General features: G+C 40.9%; 1 long non-coding RNA gene across 1 annotated transcript; it reads right to left on the reverse strand.

Annotated features, from left to right (window-relative positions):
- Positions 1–1,079: 1,079 nt before the first annotated feature.
- Positions 1,080–7,286, reverse strand: LOC102953138. The gene is made up of 4 exons (XR_446215.3): positions 7,247–7,286; positions 6,273–6,402; positions 3,558–3,745; positions 1,080–1,112 (listed from the first exon to the last, which is right to left on the reverse strand). It is a non-coding gene; the product is annotated as an uncharacterized LOC102953138 (long non-coding RNA).
- Between the last annotated feature and the right edge of the window lie 6,807 nt (positions 7,287–14,093).

Below are 14,093 nucleotides of genomic sequence, written 5' to 3' on the forward strand. Positions count from 1 at the left end.
AAAGAAATTCTTCTTAAAATTCATTAACTATAGGGCATCCAGAAGGCCAGCAACACATCTCTTTCAGGCGCTCATCCCATTCACTGAAAAATTATTTGATCAGGAATTATTAGGAATCACCTATTACTTTGTACTTGACTTTGCCTCAGTGCTGAAGATACAGCCAGAACTACCCTTGGGCCAAGACCCTTCCCTGGGCCTCACATTTAAGAAAGGCCCACGGGTAACTAACACTATTATTTTATATAAAATAATAAATTTATTACAGAACACAGAGGTGCTTCTGTGGCTTGAGGCCCAATGTGACCAATAACCCTTAACCTCTACACTTCTCTTGTCCAAGATCCTTAAAACAGGGCTATGTCTGAGTAATGACACTGCTTACAGATTGTGCCTCTCCCAGAATAGGAGACAAACACTGCTTCCAAGTTCTGGAAGAATCTGAGCAGCAGAAGCATGTCAGTAAAAGAAAACACTGACTTGTCAAATTCTTCCCTTCAGGTGGCATGAATGAAGCACATTTTTATATTGTGATGTATCTTGGTGCCAAGCATCTCTTTCCTTCTTTTGCTTCATGTTCCAAGGCACAGTTCTGAAGGTACTCACAAATTAGCACAATTTCCCCCAATGGTTGTACATGGCAACTGAGGAACGTTTTGCAATATTCAACAATTTCTTTACTCTTTTAAGTTTGTACATATGTAGTGTGACTCTTCTTACTAATTCTTTACAAGGCTCTATCTATCCAGATATTGCTGTAAGAAGTGGGAAAAATCACAATAGAAGTTGCAGAACTTCATATAATAAAATGAAAGTAATCCATAACAGTGTGATCATCTTAATTTAACATATGCAACCCCATTTCAATGTTACAACATTGTAAAACTCACAACTCATTTCTTAAAGTATTGCTTTAAGAATGGTATTGACAACACTAATCACGATCACCTTGCAAAATATCTTCAAACAGAAATTAATTTTTAAAAACGAATAACTTACAGGGTACCTGGATGGCTCAGTCATTTAGCATTCAACTCTTAATCTCAGCTCAGGTCTTGATCTCAGGGCTGTGACTTCAAGCCCCACAATGCACTCCACACTGGGTGTAAAGCCTACTTAAAAAAAAAATTAAAAATAAAATAATATAAATAAAAAGTAATAGCTTACAACAATCCAAGAAAGATTAGCTAATTGGATATCCATTACTGTCAGAGGAACATAAATTGTGTAAAAATCTAGACTGTAAAAACCACTGATATTGCTGAAATGGAGGCAAAAAAAATAAATTTCAGCTGTGCCTTTAGGCCAATCTATCTGCCTTCCTTCCTTCAAACAGAAGACATCCAACACATCATCGACTTGTATGCTGCTTTCAACAAGAGGGTTGTATGGACACAATTGTATGGATGGTAGCTACTTCAGGTGGAAAGGATTTGCAGGACTACAGAAAGGAGACTTGAGGACATGGGACCCTGGGCTCCTCATATGTTTCTGGGTCACTGATGCTATCAGCATCTGAGGGAAATGAGCAGAGGTTGGGAGATCTCAAGCAAGGGTGAGTCATGCACGTTTTGCCTCCTCCCAGCCCAGGAGCCCTTACATTCCCTTTCAGCCACCTGTGCTTTCAGCCATCAGCACTCTCTTTCCTTCCCACGACCATCGCCTTTCCTTTCCCAAGACCTACTAACCAGGACAGGAACCATCTTTAGCTGGAACCATATCGTATCAAGAGCTGGAATAAAGCTCGAGGATGGCTCCCTAGAGAGAACATCAGGATCAGAAAAAGGAACAATCGTATCATTTCCAAAACCTATGAATCCCCAGCGAGGAGTCAGAGAGGGCTATAAAGGAGCAGATGAAAGTGACTTTAAATGAGCTTGCAGTGAGGAAGGATGGAGTAAGAAAGGGCAGAGGGACGGAGCTGAGGACAGAGGGAGAGCTGAGGTAGCTGGACCCTGGCAACTGGAAGCCAGATTCAGGAGTAACTTAGGAAGGGAAGTGAGACCTGGGGAAAGTTAAGAAGAACCATGCCAACCACAGGAGGGCACTGCGTCCCTGTGGGCTAGCCTGGAATGTCTAGGACCAACAAAGTGAAGAAGTCAGACAAGGACAGCGAACCCCCTCTCCCTTGCTCCCAGCAGAAAGCATCTCTACCTCTTCCTAACTCTTGGGTTTCTCATGCTGACACATCTATAGGAGAGGGACACACAGTCACCACCATGTCACACACCGCCTGCGTGACAGATACATACACATGCACTCACACGTGTACACATGGTATCCTCCCTCTTCTGAAGATTACCTTGCTAACAGTGTTCTCTGTGTAGCAAATGAGCAGAGAAGGCCTGCCTTCCTTTCCATAACGCACAAGAGCACCTCTTGTCAGGCAAGGCCGATGCAGGTTGGAGTTCTTTGCCTTTCCCTCAGCTTAAAAATATCAGGGCTTTAAGATATGGAAGCAGCCTTGGGGTACCTGGGTGGCTCGGTGGGTTGGGCATCCAACTCTTGATTTTGGCTCAGGTCATGATATCATGGTTGTACAATCAAGCCCTGAGTCAGGCTCCACACTGATAGAGTAGCCTGCTTAAGATATTCTCTCTCTCTCTCTCTCTCTCTCTCTCTCTCTCTCTCTCTCTCTCTTTCTCTCTCTCTCCCCCCCCCCCGCCCCTCTCCTCCTCTTGCACACATACTTTCTCTCTCTAAAATTAAAAAAAAAAATGTTTAAAGGAAAAAACAGATATGGAAGCAGATTAAATGCCCATATATGGGTAAATGGATTAAAAAATAATAATAATCCGGGGCACCTGGGTGGCTCAGTCAGTTAAGCATCTAACTTTGGCTCAGGTCATGATTTCATGGTTCATGGATCTGAGCCCCACATTGGGCTCTACACTGACAGTGTGGAGCCTTCTTGGGATTCTCTCTCTCTTATTCTCTCTCTCTCTCTCTCTCTCTCTCTCTGCCCCACCCCTACTTGCACTCTCTCTGTCTCAAAATAAATAAGTAAACTTAAAAAAAAAAATAATCCACACAATGGGTTATTCAGCCATGAGAAAGGAGAATATTCTGACGTTTGTGACAAAATGTATGGAACTTGAGCACATTATGCTAAGTGAGATAAGTCAGACAGAAAAAGACAAGTATTGTATGATATCACTTATAAGTGGAATCTAAAAAATTCAAACTTGTAAAAACCAGAGAGTAAAATGGTGGTTACCAGGGGACAGGGGGTGAGGGAATAAGACTGATGTTGCTTAAGGGTACAAACTTGAAATGAGTAGTAAATAAGTCATAGAGATCTAATGCACAGTATAGTGAATACGATAATAATGTTGTACTACAATTATCAAAATTGCTAAGAGACTAAAATGTAATTATCCCAAATACTAAAGGGAAAGGACAATTATATAATGTGTTAAAGGTGCTAAATATAGCTATAAAGGCAATCGTATCACAATATATAAATATATCAAGTTAGCACATTGTACATCTTAAATTTACACAATGCTGTATGTCAAACATTCAATTTTTTAGTCAGGGCTTTTGTGATATCCTACCTTTCCTCATACTAAGTTCATATGTTCTTCTTGACACCAAACTTTGCCTTCGTAAGAAAGAAGGGTAGGAGATCAAAGAAGAAGTCAATCATGATTCATCTTAGAGAAAAATATTCTTGTATCAAAATATAGGTTCCCTTGTATCAAAACATAGGTTCCCTGGATGATGTGTGTTACCAATCAGCCTTCTGAAAGACAACAAAGAGAAAATTGCAGTTAGCCAGAGGGTGAAACCATTTTTTTTGAAGTGTTCTTGAGGAGAAAGAAGTGGATTGGCCTCATAAAAAGCAGTCAAAAATTCTCTGAGCAACTCTAGAATTCCAAACATTCTTCCTGTATAAGTATCACCCACCTGGAGGAGGAGGTCCAAAAGTCTGAGTGAGTGTGCAGTCCCCACCATAGCAAGAAGAGGATTTTGGTGAGTCTGTAAAGAACCTCAGAATGTCTGATTTAAGGAGCCAATATTTTAACTAACACCTTCATTTTTTTTCCTTACTAGGGAAGTAACACATATTCAATACAGAAATGTTATAAAACCAGAAAGAAAACTACAAATCAAAAAAAAAAAAAAAAGAAAAGAAAAGAAAAGAAAGAAAGTAACAGTCTATCTGTAATCTCATAAACCAAAGATAAACACTCTTCATCTTTATAAATTTCCAATCAGTATTTTTTCTGGTTATATTTAAAACTAAAATATGTCATAGGATACATAGTATTTTATGTTGTGCTTTTTTTGTTTCCCCTTAACAATATAAAGGGAATGTTTCCCCATTTCCATAAGCTTTCTCCTGGGGTGTATTTTATTAGTGGCAGCATTGTTTTCCATCCTCAATTGGTGTCATCACTTATTTATTCTTTCTCTTATTGCTGAGCACTTTGTTTATTTTCCCTACTCAGGACAACAGCCTGAGAGCTGAGTATGAAATTTTGCCTCAGTGGTGGCAGCTCCCCACAAGCTCTTTCAAATGTATGCGATTACCAGGGTGGGGACCTGTTCTCCTTGAAGTTCTTGTTCTTTGTTTCATTTTAGAGTGGTGTTATAAGACAAAATTCAACCAAGTAAATCTGAATATCTGGTTGGCTTTATTAATCAATGCATGAGAAAGCATCCTATCTAGTAAGTGGAGGGGAGCTCCTAGGAATTCTACAAAATGGAAAATTTTCCTAGGAAGGAGGTGGGACAAGAAGTTATTAGCAGAAGAAAAGAAAAGATTGTTTCAGGCCAGGACATTTTTTGAGGAAGCAGGGAGGGGAATGGCAGGGTTTTTATCATACAGGTTACCACACTAGTGCTGATCAGGACATTTCAGATTGACTGTTAAAAGACTGCATTCGTGGAACAGATTGAAACTAATTCGATCTTTCTTTGCTGTTGTCAGGGACAAATGACTCCATTTTGGATTTCTTTCTTTTTTAACAACGTTAACAACATACCTCACTTCTGGCAAAACAAAAATGCATGCTCTTCTAATCAATGGAAGGATACCTGGGCCATACCTACCTATGGCTGTAGGTATCTTACAGACAAAAACAAACAAACAAAAGAAGACAAAACAAAAAAAACCAAAAGACTTAGGATGTACTGGCTTGACTTCACCCACTTCTAGTTTCATTCTTCTACAATTTTTCCCAAAGTGAGCATAAAACAAAATGGATGACTGTTCCAGAATTTTCCTGTTTCCAGAATGTTATAAAAATTGTCATTATTTTTCACTTTCTGCCCAAATGCAGAGATGACAGCACAGCTTGACTCAGTAAGTGGCATCCCGTGGCATAGAGATGTTGTTACAGGTTGAGGCAGAAGGGAGTTCTCTGCGTTCTTTTCCTCCTATGGGGAAGCTCTGCCTTAAGCCATGCACTTTCCATCACTCAGGTTTCCTTTAGGTTAATGACAAGGAGCCAGTGATGGAAACTCAGTTCCCTCAAAGGAATCTGGCCACCCCAGGTTGCAGCCCTAAACTGATGGTGTTAAAAAAAAAAAAAAAAAAAAAAAAGGCCCAAAATAGAGTCATTTGCCCTCCACAACAGCCAAGAAAGACTCAATTAGTTTCACTCTATCTCAGTAACAGGACTTTTAAACAGTCAATCTGAAATCTCCTGATCACTACTGCAGTAATCTGTAGGATGAAAACCCTGTGTTTCTGCCCCTCTCCCCACAAAAGACTTCCTGGCCTGAAACAATCCTTTCTTCTCTTTTGCTAATAACTTCTTGTCCCAACCTTCTTAGAAAAACCTTCTATTTTGTACAATTCCTAGGAGCTCCCCTCTATTTGCTAGAGAGCATGCTTTCTGATTCATGCATTGATTAATACAGCCAATTATGATGCAGCCTGGCCAAGTTTGAGGACCCAGAGGGGTTCCACAGGACCAGCCAAGAGGATCCCCAGCTTCACACAGGATAGAAAGAAATCAAACATGAGTGAGCAGGCAGGAAGTAAAAGCAGAGTTTATTGAAGACATAGAGTGCAGACAGATACAGACAGAGCATCTGGGACACTCAGAAAGGAAAGGAGAGAAAGTTTTGTCTTTGTTTGGAGTATGAGGTTTTTACTGACAATTGTGCTCTGGTGCACATGCCCTCTCAGGCATCCAGGAACTGGTCAGAACAAGGACAGGGGCCAGGTATCCATCATGTCACTTATTCCCTGGAGGCAGGGGGTTTAGGCACCCAGATGTCCAGTGCCAATGGTCTAGAATACACACATGTGGCCTCACCTGCTCATTCTTGCCTGGTCACTCCTTAGATGTTATCTACTCTGCTGGAAGACTCCAAAGAAATCATTAACTCCTTGTCCCTTATCAGGAAGACATACACTAAAGCATGCATAAGGTAGAGGTGCAGGTCCTAGCAAGAATAGAAACAAGAGAAGGAGAAAAATAAAACAGGTTTTTTCATGGGGTCCTTTCAGTTTCCCCTATCTCAATGAGATCTTCTAATTTACTCAGTTGGATTTTTTTTCTTCAACAATGGAAGGTGAGTAACAAGAAGAGATTGCTTATAGCTCTAAGATACATAGAGACAAATCAGAAGGATGTCAGTCAACTAATACTGGACACGTATTGTAAATTGTGAGAAATAAGCTCACTGCCCCAGTCAAAGGAGGGACAAGGAGACTAGGAGCACAGTGAAGGGAGGCTTTAATCAACATTCTTGTAAGAGCAGGTGTCTGATGGACAGCCACACTCCGGGTGGTTACAGCAGACAACTTAACTCCTATCATGCAAGTCCCTCCCCTGGGCCCTTATTGGCTGAGTACTACAGAGGTTACAGCCTTCACCCAGAAGTTGCCTATGCCCATGTGAAGCCAAAAAGGAGTCTGATTGGAACAAATCCTTGGGGTGATGCAGAGACTTCAGTTCTTTGGCACATGCTTACTGCAAAGCCCGCAAAAAAATAAGCCCTCAAAATGGATAAGAGAAGAACCAGGAAGTGAAGTGTCTAAGGGTTTGGGACTCCATTGTCGGGCTGGGTGGGGTGAGGGGGGCAGTGTTCATACATAGTTTCAATACATAGTTTCATACATAGTTTCAGTAAACCTACTGTTAACTAGACAGCACAGCTTTTATTTGGTATTTGAAAGTGAATCATCTCACTTCCCACATAAATCATGTGATTTGTTTAAGTATTTTTAATAGATGCCCCATCTCCACTGAAGTGAGCTTGTTTTGACAGAAGGTTTTCACCTTACCTTGTCAAATTACAAAATTATATTTTTCTTAAGAAATCTCATAGATAGGGTTGCCTGGCTGGCTCAGTTGGTGGAGCATGCTACTCTTGATCTCCAGGTTGTGAGCTCAAGCCCCACGTTGGGTGTAGGGATTACCTAAAAAATAATACAATCTTTAAAAAGAAAAGACAGAAAGAAATCTCATAAACATGTTTATGTAATCTTTTTAAACTTGTTTTTTATATTTATTTATTTATTTATTTATTTATTTATTTATTTATTGAAAGGAGGGAGAGGAGCAGAAGAAGAGGGAGAGAGAAAAATCCCAAGCAGGCTCCAGGCCCAGCATGGAGCTGATGTGGGGCTCAATCTTATGACCATGAGATCAGGAACTGAGCTGAGCTGAGATCAAGAGTTGGGTTCTTAATCGACTGAGCCGCCCAGATGCCTTAAACTTGTTTTTAAGAGAATTTATTTTATTTTTTATTTTACTTATTTATTTTTGAGTAATCTCTACACCCAATGGGGGCTAGAACTCACAACCCTGAGATCAAGAGTCACATGCTTCTCTGAACCTGCCAGGTGTCCCTTCTGCACTTAATGGGGAAAGTTGCATAGGATTTTTGCAGACCATGAAGCCCAGTTTTTAAGGCTACTCCAGCCTCCTTGTGCAAAAATGAGGAAGAATATCTTGCAGGTGGAGGTCATTGATTAACATCAGTTTCTGGCATCATCAGCAGCCTGGCACTGAGACACTGATTGTTCCTACATAAGTTCGTGTGTCTCCCTACTGTCCTACCCTACACATTCACTTGCTCGCTGCTTAGCTACTTGACAGAAATAAATGTCAATGTTGTATTAATCAAGTGTGTGGATATATATCCTGAATATTTTCTGTCAGTACTGCCTACATTTTGAAATCATGAACCAAAGATTTTACGTGTAACCTTAAGTTATTACTCAAAATAAAACATGCATCCTTTCTTTTTGTAGTTTTTGACCTGCTGAATCTTTGAAAGCTCTAAGAGTGATAAGAGCAACCTATTGTTACTCAGCATTGTCGATCTAATGAGTCTTTGTCACTCTAAGAGAATTTTCCTGGCCTCATCCTCCTCTCTTGGACAACCATCACCCTGAGACCAGGGTCATGTTTAATTGCATTTCAGTCACAAAGAAGTCCAGCTGGTAGAAATACACAATGTCCACCTGTTGAATATGTAGCTCAGTCCCCAAAATTATTAACAGGACCTACTAACCTAAAAGGGCACAAAATCCCTCTTTGGGAATATATTAATGTCTTTATAATTCCTTATTTCTACATTGTACCAAGTATAGCTTACAAAGCTCAGTCAAATGTCAGGTACCTAAACACCTAACATTAGAATGAGTTTGGTGATTTGGTTGATAATGACATTTTTTCCCCTTAATTACAAGGGGGGAAAAAAGGACAATGCATCTCACTTGATTCCCAGAGAAATCAACCTACAATACACCAAGATTCCAAAAATGAACTTAGAACACAAGACACAGAATCAATAATCAAAAATAGAAGAGACATTCTTTGGCAGAAGGTGGGGCTGGTTTTAGAAATAGATGGGTGGGGGGGCGCCTGGGTGGCTCAGTCAGTTGAGCAACCGACTCCGGCTCAGGTCATGATCTCATGGTTTGTGAGTTAGAGCTTTGCATTGGGCTCTGTGCTGACAGCTCGGAGCCTGGAGCCTGCATCAGATTCTGTGTTTCTCGCTCTCTGCCCCTCCCCTGTTCATGCTCTGTCTCTCTCCATCTCAGAAATAAACCTTAAAAAAAAATTTTTTTTTAAAAAGAAAAGAAAGAGATAGAGGGGCATCTGGGTGGTTCCTCTGTCTCCCTCTCTCCCTGCCCCTTCCCCACATATGCTGTCGCTTGCTCTCTCTCTCTCTCTCTCTCTCTCCCTCAAAAATAAGGATTGGATAGTTCTCAAACGAGCTCCAAGGTGTATATTTTAACTAAGAAGAGAAAAATCTTTCTATTGTAGCAGTTAATTATCCTCAGTAAGAGCCCATCATAACCAGGGACATTGCACACTGGGCACCAAGACTATGGCTTGGGATCTCTGTGTGCCTTGCATCAGTGGATCAAGTGAGGACAAATCATTAAATCTGGGAAAGATATGGAGCACCTGGGTGGCTCAGTCAGTTGAGTGGCCGACTCTTGATTTTGGCTCAGGTCATGACCCCAGGGCTGTGGGATCAAGCCCTGGGTCAGGCTCCGAGCTGATCCTGGAGCCTGTTTAAGATTCTCTCTCTCTCTATCTCTCTCTCTCTCTCTCTCTCTCTCTCTATCTCTCTCTCTCTCTCTCCCTCCCTCCCTCCCTCCCTACCAACCATCTCTCTCTAAAAAATAAAATTTTTAAAAATCTTGGAAAGATAGAAGGCAAATATCAAAGATGGAAAAGTAGGGGCGTCTCGTGGCTCAGTCGGTTAAGTGTCCGACTTCAGCTCGGGTCATGATCTCGCAGTTCGAGGGACCGAACTGCTGACAGCTCAAAGCCTGGAGCCTGCTTCAGATTTTGTGTCCTGTCTCTGCCCCTCCCTTGCTTGTGTTCTCTCTCTCTCAAAAATAAATAAACATTTACCAAAAAAAATTAAAAAGATGGAAAAGTAGTGCAGGTCATCAGCAGATGGCTCTACCAGCTCAATAAGTCAAATCAAAGTCATACAGGACTATAACCAAGAAGAATTAAGTATGACATGCTATTTAATCACAGTTCAGAACAGCTCCCCTAATTTCTGCTGAAGATACTTCAATAATATCACTTAACTTTGGAAGAAAGTAGAGGACTAATGGGAAGAGTGGATTGGTGTTTACTTCAGAAAAAAAGAAAAGACAGGGGCCACTATAGCTCCAAGGGAGAGAGGTGGAGGGGGAGTGAAGGGAGAAGGAAAGAAGGAGAGAGACAGAGAGAGAGAAGGAGGAAGGGAAGAAAGAGCAGGGAGACTGGTTTTCTAAAGGCATAGCTAAAGCAACAACTCAGAGGCAACATTCTGAAAGGATGGGTACCATTCTTCAGGATACAGTGTATTTGTTAAACCAGAGACCTCTAAATGATACTGTGTCTCTAACAGGAAGAATACATGGTTCCAGCAACCAAAGAGTAGAAGCAGGAATGGCTCCACCTATCACCGCTCCCATTGACCCATTGAGAAATTTTGTACTTTCCTCTGTAACTCTGGGCTCGGTGGGGCCAAAGGTTCAGGTCCCCAGAGTGGATGCTCTTTTGCCAAGTGATACATCAAAGGTGCCACTGAACTACAAACTACAGCTGCTGCCAGGACACTGGATTTGTTGGGTCCAGGGACCAGCAGATAAGAAGAGCGGTTACGAGGAGCACCTAGCTGGTTCAGTTAGTAGAGCGTGTGACCTCGGGGTTGTGAGTTCAATCTCCACGTTGGATGTACAGATTACTTAAAATCTTAAAGGGGCATCTGGGTGGTTCAGTTGGTTAAAGCATCCGAATCTTGATCTCACGGTTCGTGGGTTCAAGCTCCGTGTTGGGCTCGGAGCTGACAGCAGAGAGACTGCTTGTGATTCTCTCTCTCTCTCCTCTCTCTATGCCCCTCCCCCACTCATGCCCCCCCTCAAAATAAATAAATAAACTTTAAAAAAATAAAAAATAAAACTGCAACCTATGATTTTTTTTTAAAAAATCCAAGACATGAAAAAACAACATGCATCAAAATTAGAAAAAATTTTCAGGAAAAAAAGGTGACAAATTCAGGAAAAGTTACATAATAAAAGTAAAAATCATTTAAAAGATAAAGACTATCTAGAAGACACAAATGCAAATAAACATAATAATAAAGAAAATAAACATAATAAAGAATAGTAAAGAATATTTTTAGAGGGAAAACTTTACACAAAGAAATGAAAGAGATAAAAAAAATCATACTATTTGGGATCTTTGGTGGCAGAATTTCTTTAATTTACCAAGAAATTTGTTTCAGTTGCTTCATACCTTCATTGTTTCTCTCAACCTAATTGTTAGCCATTTCCCTCTTTCATAAACTTGTGAAGAAAACCAGCTGAACATCATGCCTCTCTAACTGAATTATCCAAACCTTCCTCGGAGAACTTTTTTCCCTTTACTTACTTTGGGAGTGGGAGGTGGGGGGTATTTCTTTTTAATGTTGCCTAATTTCTCCACATGTATGTCTGTCTTTTTAAAGGTAATTCAGAGTTTCTAACTCTGGAGTAGTATTTTCTAACTGGAAATACTACTCCATCCAAGGTATGCAACCAGAATTAATATAGCAGAATTAATAGATTAGTTATGAAACAGGCTCATCTATGCTTTGGGAGGGATTGTGACCCAGTCAAATGATTAGACTCAGATCCTCAACCCAGTCTACCCTGTTAAGTGTTTCCAAGCATGAAAACAAAGAGTGGTCACATTATCAACATCATCGACAAATATTAAGCATTTTCAATGAATAAAGAATTGTGTTCACTGTTTTAGATGTCTTAAGGACATCCTTAATCCATAAGAAGGGTGGTGTGGAGGTTTTCATTTTGTTTTGTTTTCATGAACAATACTTTGGATTAAGAACAAAGACAGATAAATTTATGTCTAAGTCAGCTTTGGAGATGTATTACTGAAGGAAGAGAACAATCCCAATTACGTCAGTGTCAAAATAAAGGAAACGACCTGTATGTTGGCAGTTAATAGGAAAAACAGGAGGGACATTCAGAAGTACCACCAAGTTCTGTTCCTTATTTCAAAGTCTCTAGAGCTCAGTCATACTTTGTCCCAAATATCCCCCCTTTCAAGTCTGTTTTTGAAATACAACATGAAATTATAATAAAAATTAAAATGTGATTATGTCCGTTCAAGTTCCCAAAATACATACAGTAACACATATGATAATAATATCATCAGCATACTGGGAGTTTACTTGGACCAGACATTATGTCATTAAACGCTCACCCCAATAACCCTGTGAGGTAGCAGCCATTACTATCTCACTTTTCTATAATTCAAATTCAGACTGCCAGATTCCAGATGGCAAGCATTTTATCCCTATGTTCTGTTACCTTCCTATGACAAAAATAATAAAGCCAATTTATGTTAAATCTAACCTATAGTGATGAGGATATTTTTATTTTGCTAATACTTGAGCCAACAATTTAAAGTGAAAGCAAACTGGGCCACCTGGGTGGCTCAGTTGGTGGAGCATCCAACTTCAGCTCAGGTCATGATCTCGTGGTTTGTGAGTTCGAGCCCTAAGTCAGGCTCTGTGCTGACAGCTCAGAGCCAGGAACCTGCTGCAGACTCTGCATCTCCCTCTTTCTCACTGCCCCTTGCCCGCTTGTGCTCACTCTCTTGTGCACTCTGTCTCAAAAATAAACCTCAAAAGTTTTTAAAAAGAAAATAAAGTAAAAGCAAATTGTCACAAGAGATGAGGCAAAGTGTGTCCCTGTGACTCAAAGTGACGGAGGAGGGAAGAAGGTGAACCCAAAAGGAAGGAGAGCAGTGACTGCTGGATTTACACCTGTCTTAAGCAACTCTCAAGACTCCTTCCAGAGCATTCAGATTATAAAGCCAAACTCTCCCTTATTAAAATCAAAGCTTAAGGGACGCCTGGGTGGCTCAGTCGGTTAAGCGTCCGACTTCAGCCCAGGTCACGATCTCATGGTCCGTGAGTTCGAGCCCTGCGTCGGGCTCTGGGCTGATGGCCTGGAGCCTGCTTCCGATTCTGTGTCTCCCTCTCTCTCTGACCCTCCCCCGTTCATGCTCTGTCTCTGTCTCAAAAGTAAAATAAACGTTAAAAAAATTTTTTTTAAAAAAAGAATCAAAGCTTAATAACCTAAATGCAAACCAGACAGTTCTGACTGATTTAGTTCCCATATTTCACCCCATAATTACCATATTTGGACTCTTGCAGTTGCAGCAAAGGCAAGAATTTCACCCATCCAGTCACCAGAGATCAAAACGTTAAGATATTCCATAGGTGACTAATGTTTGCTAACGCAATCAAGAGGGCACACAACACAGTGAGTCCGTTTTAATGCTACATGTTAAGTTAGCACTTCAGGACATTTAGCATATTGTTCTTAAGTAACTTGCTAACTTGCATTCCAAGTGCCAACAATATGCGATAGAGCATATGTTTAAAGGTGAGGCTGGGACTTAGGCTGCCCAGTTTTAAATCTAGCTGTCATCTAACAAGCTTTGTGATCTTGCGCGTGATAGTTAACCATCTAAATACTCACTTTCTTCAACTGCAAAATGGGGTTAACAGAATCTATCTCTTAGCAGGGACGAAATGCAGTAATAGAGTCAATGTGCTTGCCACAGTGTCGGGTACCCAATGTTCTAAGTGTTAGAATTTAGTATTTATCTAAGAAGACTGCTTAATATGGAGAGAAACTAATATGTAAAAAACCTTAAATCTATTAACCATTAATTTGTTATCTTCGGTTGCCTAAAGTTGGTTTTTCTTATCTTTCCCTTACTGCATTCTCCCGTTCTCACACAGGGGGAAAAAAAAATCCCAAAACTTCAGAGTTCTCCAGAGAGAAAAACAAGGAACGCAGGTAGTTAATACATCCAGAAATACCGTTCCCTGTCTAGCGCGCTTTTCTGGAGGCCCTAGGAAATGGCCCACCCCTGCCCCTCGACTTCGGGACGCAGAGACCAGTCTCAACGCTACCTCCAAGTCTCCTCGCCACCAGCTCGTTACCCAGGCACCAAGGTCCTGGTCCCATCAGCGTACACCAACTCTCCGAGGTGATTTACATATCGATTTTTATTGGCTACTGGAAGCACTCGCTCTCCTCATTGGCTGACACTGCGCCGTGCCGAAGCTGCGCGGAGGATGTGCGGGTCACA

The sequence above is a fragment of the Panthera tigris genome, chromosome B3, assembly GCF_018350195.1.
Source record: "Panthera tigris isolate Pti1 chromosome B3, P.tigris_Pti1_mat1.1, whole genome shotgun sequence".
Taxonomy (NCBI): Eukaryota; Metazoa; Chordata; class Mammalia; order Carnivora; family Felidae; genus Panthera; species Panthera tigris.